The sequence below is a fragment of the Panthera uncia genome, unplaced genomic scaffold, assembly GCF_023721935.1.
Source record: "Panthera uncia isolate 11264 unplaced genomic scaffold, Puncia_PCG_1.0 HiC_scaffold_111, whole genome shotgun sequence".
In the NCBI taxonomy this organism is placed as follows: Eukaryota; Metazoa; Chordata; class Mammalia; order Carnivora; family Felidae; genus Panthera; species Panthera uncia.
The window spans coordinates 3,582-15,840 of NW_026057711.1; the positions used below are offsets into that span (position 1 = coordinate 3,582).

At 54.4% G+C, this 12,259-nt stretch overlaps 1 long non-coding RNA gene across 1 annotated transcript; it reads left to right on the top strand.

Annotated features, from left to right (window-relative positions):
* The first annotated feature begins 579 nt into the window (after positions 1–579).
* Positions 580–6,664, top strand: LOC125916765 (uncharacterized). The gene is made up of 3 exons (XR_007456028.1): positions 580–756; positions 2,212–2,337; positions 6,577–6,664. It is a non-coding gene; the product is annotated as an uncharacterized LOC125916765 (long non-coding RNA).
* Positions 6,665–12,259: the final 5,595 nt, after the last annotated feature.

The following is a 12,259-nucleotide window of genomic DNA, read 5'->3' on the forward strand; positions in this document are numbered from 1 at the left end:
ACTTCCTGGACCCCAAGTCTCCCACTAGCTACCAGCCCATCCCTCTGCCCCTTCTCTTTCACCATACGGCCTCTACTAGAGGTCCTTTAGACCACTCATTGGGGAGCAGAGGACCGAGTCAGCAGGTTCTGCTGAACTTAGTCACATAGACTGCATCTGGAGACTTCCTCTCACCTCTTCCAAGGGGAAGAACAAAGGTCTGGCCACAGTCAAACTGCCCAAGGAGTAAGCTCAATCAACCAACCCAAGGAAAATGAGAGGACAGAAATTTGCAGGGAAGGGAAGGAGGTGACATTGCCTGACCTGCACATAGGCTGAGAGTGCTGGTCTATGTGAGCCTGAGGACATACTCGCATGCACACACGTACCGCTGGGAACACCCACAGATGCACACAGCCACAGGCCCACGTGTATAGACACACAGTCTCAAGCTTTAGGGGCAGTATCAGTTGGGTGCCTCCTGCCACACCCATGCCCACAACAGCCTTGACTTCTGCCCCTTCCTGACTCAGAAGGGTGGGGTGGGGGAGGATAGGGGGGAGACAATGCTATCTCCTTGCCCGCCCCCCCCCCCCTCCAGGCCAGTTACAGCCCTCCTCTTCTCACAGTGACCCTGGGCCTGCCTGTGGCCCAGCCCACAAGCTCCTGCCATTCAGCCTCCCGCACCTGGAGTGGTCTCCTTCCAGGTTCATAGGCCACACTCCAATGCCGTGCATCAGCTGAGCTGGAAGTAAGGAAAGGCCCTGGGGACTTAGGGTAAGTGTGCGCTCTGACTCCGCGAGACCTGGGTTTGAATCCACGCTCAGACACTATGTGACCCTGAGCAGATTACCTGACCTCACTGAACCTTTCCATCTGTTAAAATGCATAACATATCCTTTGAAGGGTGGCCACAAGATTTAAAAAGGTAATGTATAGGGGCGCCTGGGTGGCTCAGTCAGTTTGGTGTCCAGCTCTTGGTTTTGGCTCAGGTCAGGATCTTATGGTTCACGGGTCAAGGCCTGAATCGGGCTTCACGCTCACAGTGCAGAGCCTGCTTGGGATTCTGTCTCTCTCTCTCTCTCTCTGCCCCTCCCCAGCTCATGTGCTCGCTCGCTCTCTCTCGCTCTCTCAAAATAAATGAACATTTTTTTAAAAAGTAATGTATCGGGGCGCCTGGGTGGCTCAGTTGGTTGAGCATCCGACTTCGGCTCACGTCATGATCTCACACTCCGTGAGTTCAAGCCCCGCTTCGGGCTCTGTGCTGACAGCTCAGAGCCTGGAGCCCGCTTCAGATTCTGTGTCTCCCCCCCTCTCTGCCCCTCCCCTGCTCATGCTCTGTCTCTGTCTCAAAAATAAAAAAGTAAAAATTTAAAAAATGAATAATAAATAAAGTATATAAAATATATATGTCCCATGTAGGATACAAAATTGTGTGATAAATGGTACAGTTAAGAACCCAAGCAGTGGCCTAACCTTGCTGAGTGACTCTGAATAACTCCCCTGGGGGTTGGAGGAACTTGGAAAATGTTCTGTGAGGGAAATTCCTTCCAGCTTTGATATGACAGATTAGTCCATCATCAGCACCAGAGCACTCCAGCACTAGGCTCAGAGAGCCATCCCCTTTTCTGTGGCTTCCGTGCATTGTCTTATGTAGCCCCCACAATGGCCCTATGAGACTACTACTATTGTCATTGTCCCCACTTTACAGATGAGGAGACTGAGGTGCAGGGAGATTAATACATCCCAAGGTCACACAGCTGTTACATAGTGGAGCGGGATTCAGACCCCAGCAGTCTGACCACAGAGCCCAGGCCCTTACTCTTGGCTGCACTGCCTCCCTGGTCTAGCCCTTGGTTCTCCCAGCCAGAGAAGAACCTGACCCTGTGATGGCCTTTATCATGCTCATCTTGTTCCTGTGGAAGCACGTTTCTGTGTTTGCCTGGGAATGTGGCTGTGCCTCACATGCTTTGCATTTATCCTTCAAATCCAGCTGGAAGCACCTGCCTGCTGGGGGGTCCCAAGTCTTCTGTGCTCCCCAAGCAGGAGAGGATTCATGTCCTCACCGCAAAACAGCCCGGGAGGTGTGGTCCTAGGGGTCACACCCCTAGGCTGGGCGGACAGGTCTGTCTTTGGGTCTGTGACCTCCCCCGGGACTGGCTAGGACCCTAGTGAAAACTCCCTGTGGCTGCACTGTTTGGGAAGTAAGGTCACGAAGCTCTATCTCTGCAGACCCCTGAAGACGCCGGGGCCCTCTTCCACACAGGAGGGTGGAACACCATTGGACTCCACCCAGAGAGTGCGGCCTTCAAACTCACAGGTGACTGATAGCAATGGCAAGAATTACTGGATGGAAGGGTAAGTAAAGAATCCCTTAAACTCCTCCCCCTTGCTTTTAGGAAGTCTTCCAGGATGGATGAGAGACTGGGCCTTCACAAATGGCCAAATCAGTGCACCAGTCTCAGTCCCTATGGGCCGTTGCCCAGGACACTGGTGCATTAGGCCTGACACAGGCTGCGATAGTGAGTGTGATTTATAATAAGAAACATATTTGGTCTGTGTCCACTGTTCTGGCTCATTGCGATGTCCTAAGTGTAAGAGCAATGGTAGCACCTTTCCTTATGGAATGGAATGGTCTTGTCCTCAGTCGCTGGAATTGCTTCAGAGCCATGAAGGCAAAGTGGGTGGGGTATTCAAAGCCCCAAGGTAACCTAAGGATGGAGGCCGGTTGCCCGAAGAACAAGCCTTGGTTAGGGGGTTATAACTTTGGATCACGCCCCACATCTCCCCACCCAAGGGCGAGGGGCTAGAGGTGGAGCTCAGTCCCCAACAGCCAATGATTTATTCAATCGTGGCTATGTGAGGAAGCCTCCACAAGACCCCAAAAGGATGGGGTTTGGATCCCTTCAGGGCGGTGAACACATGGACGTGCTGGAAGGGCCTGGAAGCCCCACACCCCTTCCCACACCTTGCCGCTTGCACCTCTTCCATCCGGCCGTTCCTGAGTCACACCCTGTGATAATAAACCAGTGGCCTAGTGAGTAAACTGGTTTCTTGCGTTCTTTCAGCCCCTCTAGCAAATTATTCGGACCCAAGGAGGGAGGGGGCCATGGGATTTAGAGCCACAGGTCAGAAGCACAGGTGACAGTCTGGACTGTCGACTGGCATCTGAAGTGGGGCAGTCTCGTGGGACTGAGCCCTGACCCGATAGGATCTGATGCTATCTCCAGGTAGATATTGAGTGCAGTTTGTAGGACGTCCAGCTGGTGTGACGGAACTGGTTGCCATGTGGAAACCCCTACGTGGGTGTCGGAAGTGGAGCATGTGGCAACGTAGGATGCGAATAAAGGAGAGATATGCAGGGAGGGCGTGATTTCCCTCACACAGGCCTGTAGACCCTCCTCTTCCACCCCTACCCTGGCATCCCAGGCCCGCGGACACCCTCCACGGTTGCAGTGACCGAGGGCAAGACACCTAGCCTCTTTAAGCCTCCTTTTCTTCAGGCGTCGAAGGACAGTTGATTGAGGCAGCGGACAGCAAACTTTTCTCCCACTAGGAACCCTTCCAAGCCAATTTTATGCAAGATGCCATGGGAGGGGACCCCAGCCACGCAGTGCAGCAGCCCCCTCCGACTCCCTGAGGAGGCTCCTGACACCCCTCTGGATCTTACAGAAATTCTCTGATTCCAAATGCCATTACCCATGGACAGGGCTGGGGGCAGGACAGGGGAGGAGGGGCAGCTGTGTGGCTGCTCCAGACCTGAGTGCAGCAGGCACAAGGCCGTCCTCCTGGGCAAGCTCCTCGGCCTCCATTATCTCAGCCTGGGACAAAGAGGCTGGAGTGGAGAATCCCATTGTTGGGCCGCCTATGGAAATCTCATTAATCTATTCACCACGGCTCCCACAGGCCTTTTGTCCCAGGCTTTTTGTCTCCTGCTCACAACTGGTGCCCCGGGGGTCTCTGTCCGCCTGGCAGAACTCGAACTGGGCTGTCCCCTCCCTCCCCCCCAACTACTGGGCCCTGCCCCTGCCCGTTCGTGCCAACCCCAGTTACTGCAACAGGAGAGGAGAGGGAGGGGCGACGAGGGGAACCGAGGACTGGTCACCTGCCACAGCCTTGCACCCGCCACTCAGGAACCTCTGCCCCAAGTCCAGGCCGGAGAGCAGCCCCTAACACAGCCAGACCGCCAGAACCCTGCCTGGGGAGCCCCCCTGGGTCCCGGCACAGGGCCTAGCTTGGGCAGGGCTCAATATGTGTTTAGGGGATGAGCCAAAGGAGGCCAGAGAGGTGGCTGCCAGACTTCATGTCGCTAGGGCTGCAGCCTGTTGTCCACAGATCTGCGGTCTCACGGAGCCAGCAGACACTCTCATGACACCAGAGGGCCAAACTGGCTGTTAGAGATGCAAAATTGGGTCAAACTGTGACCCACCCTCAGGGACTCTATCCTCTAACAGGAGAGATAAGGTGAAAGCGGCCTTGGCCAAAAGAAAGAAAGGGAGGGAGGGAAAAAGGGAGGAAAAGAGAAAAGAAAAGAATGAATTCTGGTGGTTCATAGACAGTTGAGGCTATCTTTGGTGGGCCGGGGAATCACGGCAGCATTTAAATGTTTTATTTGTTTTTGATAGAGCACGAGCAGTGGAGGGGCAGAGAAGGGGACAGAGGATCCAAAGCCAGCTCTGCACTGACAGCAATGAGCCCAATGCAGGGCTCAAACCCACAAACCGTGAGGTCGTGACCTGAGCCCAAGTTGGATGCTCAGCCAACTGAGCCACCCAGGCACCCCTCAGGGCAGCACTTAAAATGCGTGTGTGAGGATGGAAGGCTTGGGGTCTGTGCATGAACTTGAGGCCAGTGAGAAGAGGAAACGCCGACAACATGGGTTCAGCCATCACTGCCCACAAGGCCCCACCTAAGTAGATAGTATTTATAGATGACACTGAGTCCTGGGGAGGAGATGTAGCCTGCCAAGGTCCGAAGGGCCCTCCTCCCTCTGGTTGGTGTTTTCCCACCTCTACAGACTGTGGTCAGGCACGGATGTAAATTGGAGATCAAGGATCGGCTCTTGAGATCTGAACTCTCCCTCCCTGTCCCCAAGCTCAATCTTGCGCTGGAGAATGGTAAAGAACTTGTAGCTGGTCAGGGCAAGGGGAGGTCCATGGAAAAATGAGGACTGGAGCACTTGCCATGAGCTCAAGGAGTGGGAATGGTCTGGACGGGTATGTTACTGTCAGGATGATTCCCTTTGTGGCTCAGGGCAAGTTCCTGTCCTCCCCGTTTACTGTTGGTGAACATCACAGTCCTCTCTGAAGCCAGATTTTCTCTCCACGCACAGGACCTAAAGAAATCTAGAAAAAATCAGCACTGCTCATTCAGGCCTGAGACTGTTGCCCACACAGTTGTACCTGTCAGAAATGCCCTCCCTCTGCCAACCAACCCTCTCCCATCCTCAGGGCCATGGCGGGGCCTCCACTTCCATACATCTTTCCTGGCCACTCCAGTCCTAGGGACGCTTTGCCTTCTTGGGTAAGCTGGACAAAGCCCCTCTTGAAGCCCCGCTTGAAGCCCCTCTGGGCAGCAAGAACAGAGGACGGTCCTGCTCCTGTGCACTGATTCCATCCCCTGTCAATGCTCTAGGCCACTGTCCCCTTCATCCTTTCCCCACTAGAGGATCCTCTCATCAGCCTACAAACATACTGTTTTTTCTCCCATTTTAAGGCGGGGGGGGGGGGGGGAGGAAAGCTCAAAATAATCTCTTGACACCCCCTCCCCCCAGCTACATCCCATTGCTCTCTGGTTCCTTTTTTACCAAAACAGTTTAAGAGTTGTCCGCACAACTATTTCTGGTTCCTCCCCTTGGGTTCTCTCTTGAATGCCCTCCCTCCGGGCTTTCACACCCAGCACTGCAGCCACCTGCGTGCAGGCCACGTTGTTAAATTGGTGATCAGTCCAGGGGTGCCTGGGTGGCTCAGCCAGTTAACGTCCGACTTCGGCTCAGGTCATGATCTCACAGTTGGTGAGTTCGAGCCCTGTGTCAGGCTCCGTGCTGACAGCTCAGAGCCTGAAACTTGCTTCGGATTCTGTGTCCCCCTCTCTCTCTGCCCCCCTCTCTCTCTGCCCCTCCCCCACTCATTCTCTCTCTCTCTCTCTCTCTCTCTCTCTCTCTGTCTCAAAAATAAACTTTAAGAAAAGAATTTAAAAATAAATAAATTGGTGATCAGTCCTCACCTCAGCAACAGGAGCCTCAGCAGATCATCCCTCCTTCCGGAAAATTCTTTACTGGGCTGCCCACCCCCTCTCCTCTTCAGCCTATTTCATTGCCCTCCTTTCTGTCCTCCAAGCCTTCTTTACACATTAACTCCTTGGAGACCCCATTCAGTCCCGTGGACTTGACCAGTGTCGGTACATTGAGGATTCCCAAACATGATGCTTCCGCCTAGGTTTCTCCCCTGCGCTCCCCACTGGCACATTCAACCTTCTTCCTGACACTTAATTGGCATAATAACATGTCTAGAAATCAGACCTCTCACTTCCTCACCGCTCCCTAGCTCCCCAGCCCCGCCCTGGTCGATCTACCCTTCCCTGTCTTCCCTGTCTCAGGAAATGGCAGCTTCATCCTTACCAGTTGCTCAGGCCAGAAAACCTGGAACCATCTGTAACTTCTCTCCCTCACGCCTCAGACCAGCCAATCAGATTGGCCCTTGCTTCAAAATCTATCCGGAATGCAACCATTTCTCACCCGGATTCCTGCAGCAGCCTCCTATCCCACCTCCCATTTCTAGCCTTGTCTTTCCGTTCTCTGCGTTCTCAGAATAAAAGCCCATGTCCCTGGGCCCTGGCTGGTGCAGTCTGTAGAGCATGCGATATTGATCTTGGGGTTGATCTCAAGGTTGTGAGTTTGAGCCCCCACATTGGGGGTAGAATTTACCCCCCCCCCAAAAAAAATAAACCAGCATCTTCACAGGGCCCCACCACGTCCCCTTAGCTCTCCCTCTCCTGCCATTCTCCCCCGGCTCCTCCACTCCAGCCACACTGGCCTCCCCACACAGGCCTGCTCCCACCTGTACTCGCTCATACCCTCAGGTCTCTGTACGGTTGTCACTTCATCACACACTGGCCGCCTCAACCTGTTGTTCCTTGTAGCACTCATCATAATCTGCCCTACTGGTTGCTCTGCTGAACCCACTAGAAAGTTCCTTGAGATCAGGGAAACAATGGCTTAAAAGTTCCTGTGTTGCTATTTGTTTCCTTCTCTTCCATCCTCTGCCCCCAAGCACCTAGAACAGCACTGGGCACACAATAAGTTTTGTGTTTTTTTTTTTTTAATGTTTATTTATTTTTGAGAGAGAAAGTGAGAGACAGAACACGAGCCAGGAAGGGCCAGAGAGAGAGGGAGACACAGAATCTGAAGCAGGCTCCAGGCTCTGAGCTGTCAGCACAGAACCCATGAACCACAAGATCATGTACGACCTGAGCCGAATTCAGACACTCAACCGACTGAGCCACCCAGGCACCCTACACAACAAGTTTTTAATAGACTATACAATGGATGGATGGATGGATGAGCCAATAGATGAGCAAAGAGGCCGGAAATCGCCTCTGTGTCCAAAGAAAGAGTGAAAGGGTAACTCCGTCTGAGCCGCATGAAATGGTGAGGGTGGCAGGAGGCAAAGCCAGGGGAGACTCCTTCAGGAGTGGATAGGGAAAGGGTGTCCAGAGCGATCTGGCTGCAGTTGAAGGGCACTCAGCTGAGCCCCCCAGGACCCCACCTAGCCTTTTTAAGAAAAATCTTCCTCCTTCTCTCTTCCCGAAGTTAGGCCTCTGGGAGAGGACAAAAGGGGCACTGGAATTCCCATCAAAGGCCACTGGACACATGGTAAAGAGATCAGGACCCTTGGGATCCTGCTTCCTCGAGGTAGTGAGGCCTCCCCGCCAGTCTGGCTCCTCTCTGGGGTGGGAGGTGTGTAGGGGGGTGTGCTGTGGCCCTGGACTCCTCATATGTCAAATGCCAAACAGCAGGAGGTCAGCCTGAGCAGGGCTGGCCAAGCAGCCCCCATCTGGGCTGTATGTGTGCGCACACACGCGCTGGGGGGAGGGGAGAGTGTAGAAATCCCTGCCTGTGTCCGCGGTCAGGGCCACAGACAAGCTGCGACCATCTGTTGTCTTCTTGAGAGGCCAGTCCAGGGGCCTAGCGTCCCTGAGGATAAACCATCGCTTTCCCCCGGCCTTCTAAGTGTTTGCAAAGAACTTTCACAGTTACCATTTGCTTTCACCCTCACATCTTGCCTGCCAGCTAAGCGTAGTCTCCCCATTTTACAGAAGGTGAAATGCAGGCTCAGAGAAAAGGAGTGATTCTTTCAAGGTCATAATAGCTAGTAAGAGAGGAAGCTGGGACTCTCAGCCCATTCTGCCAGCCCCTCCCTACCCCAGCCTTGACCAAGGTGCCTGGGCACCAAACACTCAAGTGTAGCCCTTCCATCCATCCCTGGCTCACTGTTCAGCTCCAGCTCCAGCTTGCCCCATAGCCCCCTCTTCCAGAAAACCTTTAGGACTGACACCACCAAGGAAGTTCTGAAGATGCCTCTAAGTATAGAGCTCTGTACAGCCACTCCTTTCCCACCCTGGGCTATTGATCTGTCTGCTGATCTGTTGGTTTGACCCCCTCATGTCCGAGGACCTCTTAAGGGCAGTGCAGCCATACACAGGAACAGATGATTCCCTAACCTCTTGGGGTCCACCCTGGGTCTGGGGAGAGAGCATCTCATGCTGGGAGGAGCCCTACCCAAGGTCGCACAGCCAGGAAGGGATTTGCACCCAAGGGGTTGGCTTCAGCCCCTGATCAGAGCCCTGAGTCCTGTGCTGTCCAAATCACAGCCACTAGCCACAGGTGGCTATTCAAATTCAAATGTGTTACAATGTATGAATTACTTTTAAATGTAAGTCATTATCATTTATTAATTACCAAAATAAAAAATGTATTATGAAAGTGAAGTTAAATTTAAATTTCGGTTTCTCAACGGCTCTTGCCACACCCCAAGCGCTCCACAGTCATGTGTGGTAGTGGCTGCCATTTTGGACAGTGCAGACACAGCACATTCCCGTCACTGCAGAAAGTTCTATTGGACAGCAATGCTCTAATCCCAGCCAGGGCTCCATTCTGCAGCCAGGGTGCTTCCCACTACAACCGGAGCCTCCAAAGCTTTCTCTTGAACTTGAATGGAGTCTCCCTTCCTAGGGTCTCCAGGTAGACTTTGCTGGGACTCAGACTCCTTTCCTTAGGATTTCTGGGAAGTTTTCTGGCTAGGCAGGGCTCCAGGGGCCAGGAAGGGAGGGCTGACTAGCTGGACCAGCCCCTCCCCACCAGCCCACCCTGTCCTCAAGCTCAGGGCAGGAGAGGAGGAGCAGGCTGAAGAAGAGAGGACGGTAGGACAGGACAGTTTGTCATCTGGCCCTTCGGGCTGCGCTTCCTTCCCTCCACACCCCCTCAGCTGCTCAACACCCCTCCCCTTTGCCTACCATCCTCATCCTCATCAAATCCCAAGGACAGATGGGGGCCGGCTGCAGGAAACGTGACCACAGTGAAAGCACTCTCAAATGGCAACAGTCTGGGGGTCACAGTTGTGTTCCCCGAGGCCTGGCCTGTCCCTCATGTCCGGCCTCTATGGGCTGGGACTGGGCTAAAGCGAATTTCAGGGAAGGGGGAGGGTACTCAGGAATCTTAGGGGGAGGTTTAGGAATCTGTAGGTGCTGGATTATTCCAGCAGACACAGCCCCAGTTAAAAATGCAGTCACTCATGTGGTCACTTATCCATCCAGCCATTCAACACACCCTGAGTAAGTCCCCACCACATCAAGATGTAATAAGAGGATGGAAAGATGGACAGGTGGGCTCCCCAACCAGCTTGACCAGGTAGCTTGTTCTGGACTTAATCCTCTGTTCAGGCTAGATGAAGATCCTTTGTCTCTGCCCAGTGGTCTGAGCAGGATGGACACCCCCCAACCCCCTCCCTTCAAACAGGCGCACATGCACACGCATGCACACACACACACACACACACACTCCCAGCTGCTGCCATGAACCCCCCCTCCCATGGTCTCTCTGGCCAATCACAGCACTGAAGGGTAAGTCCCATTGCCCAGCAGCCCCCAGGGAGTGTATTAGCACATTTGAACCGCTCAACCTGCAATGACAAAGCCTGGGGCCTTGGGAGGAGACACAGCAGGAGGGGTGGGGGCCTGTGGGGAGCTTTCCTCCCTCCTCTCCCAGGGGAAAGCTCAGGAGTAGATTAAGCATTCTGGGGCACAGAGGAATTTGGGGGCCCCAGCTCCAGCAGTGAATAAGCGATCCATAAAATCCCAATTTACACACTCACTGATCAAACGGCCCATCTACTACCCCAGGAGGTTGGGGGTGGCTGCTGGGCTTCCCCCACTCTTGCAGAAGGTCCTGGGGAGCCTGGACCCGGGACACAGATTCCCAGCGTTTTATCTGCAGACTCGGTCCCACCCCCAAGCTCCTAGAGGGGCATCCGTCCTAGGGCCTGGACCAGCCTGGACCCGCTGTGATCCGGCGGCCTCTGGGGGAGGAGGCTCGCCTGGCGGCCATCTTTGTCTGCCCTCCGCGAATAACGGCTAGGCTATTTCTCTCCGGGGCTGCCCCGGGGCTGCCAGGGCTGACATCAGTTTCATCAGAGCTGCTAATCACTTTTCCAGCTCTGAAACTCACCTCCCCGCCCCTTTCTTTCCAACAGCCCCTCCATGTTTCCTCTTGGCCCTACTTCTGGTGCCGTCACTGCTGGGGCATGCTCTGATTCCTTCCTTCCACCGCCACACCTCTCCCCTCCCCCTGGCTAGGAACACCGCTGGCGGCGGGGTGGGTACCGGTTCTCTATCCCTAACCCACCTCCCTGGACACACCAGGTAGGGAGAACTAGCCTACTTGTTACCCTTGCCCCTTCCCCCAAAATAAACACAATTTGTCTTCACCCGCCTAAATTTTGTTTGCTTCACTTAGCTAAGGCTGCCTGGGATTTCAGCAACAGAAGACCATTCTCATTCACAAACATCCTCTTTGATTTATTTTTTTTTTAAGTTTATTCATTTATTTTTTAGAGAGAGAGTGAGCAGGGGAGAAGCAGAGAGAGAGAGAAAGAGAGAGAATCCCAAGCACGCTCCACACTGTCACCGCGGAGCCGGATGTGGGGCTCGATCTCATGATCTCATGAACCGGGAGGTCATGACCTGAGCCGAAATTAAGAGTCGGGCGCTTAACCGATTGAGCCACCCAGGCGCCCCACAAACATCCTCTTTTAAACCACGCGCACCCCTGGGAGCTTCCTGGCCATCAGCCACTCACCCCTCGTGAAGGTTAGCAAGGCTCTGCCTACCGCCTGCTTGAGATGAGCTGCACTGAGCAAGTACACATTTTCAGCACATTTGACAGTAAGTCTTTAGGGCAGGGAATTGCTTTGAAGGCAGCAGCCCACTCTGCCACGCCCCCTTCTCAAGGCCTGCCTACATTGGGTGTGGACTGGACTTCAACTTCTGAGCCCAGGGGATGGGACAGGAAGGGAGGGAGGGGTCACCCTATGGAGTGCTTTCCAGAGGGCTCAGGAGGTCAGGCTGTCTCCCAGGGGCCCCTGCATGCTGGGCTGGGGCTAGATCTCCACGATGTCCGTCAGCCCTGGCAACAGGCTGCTAGACAAGGAGTGTGGTGCAAGTCAGTTCTACAGCAGGACTCACTCCTTCCCTTCCCTTAACCCCTCCCCGCCCTGCTTTCCTCACCTTCATGGGCTGCCTCCATGGACCCTCGAATGCAGCCTGGACCCATTAGCAGCTGGAGTCAGGCAGGTGTCTGAAAGGCTGACCCAAGGCGGGGTCTCTGCGCCCACCCTGTCAGGCCTGGGGTGTCCATCTGGGGGTCCAGGTCCCACCTCCCTCCCGTGGCTCAGATGGTGCAGGAGTCAAGTGTCAATCTCTGTTTCCTCTGGTGTGAAATGGGGGGGGGGGCACCCAGCATCTCCCTCACAGGCTGCCTTGAGGGCAAGGAAGGAAGAGTGGTACTTTTAAGACTCTCTAGAATGGGACCAGGGCTTGGGGCAGGACCTAGGGCAGGCTCTGACTTGGCCAGGTGCTTCAGGCTGGGTAGAGTAGGGGAGGGGGCAGATGCTTTCTGAGGCCAAAACAACCCAACAGACGTGAGGGACCCCAAGGAGAGAAGTTGTGCCCTGAGTGGAGAGGACCGACCGGCAGGGTGAAGTCCCTGTCCTGCCCCTGACTGGCT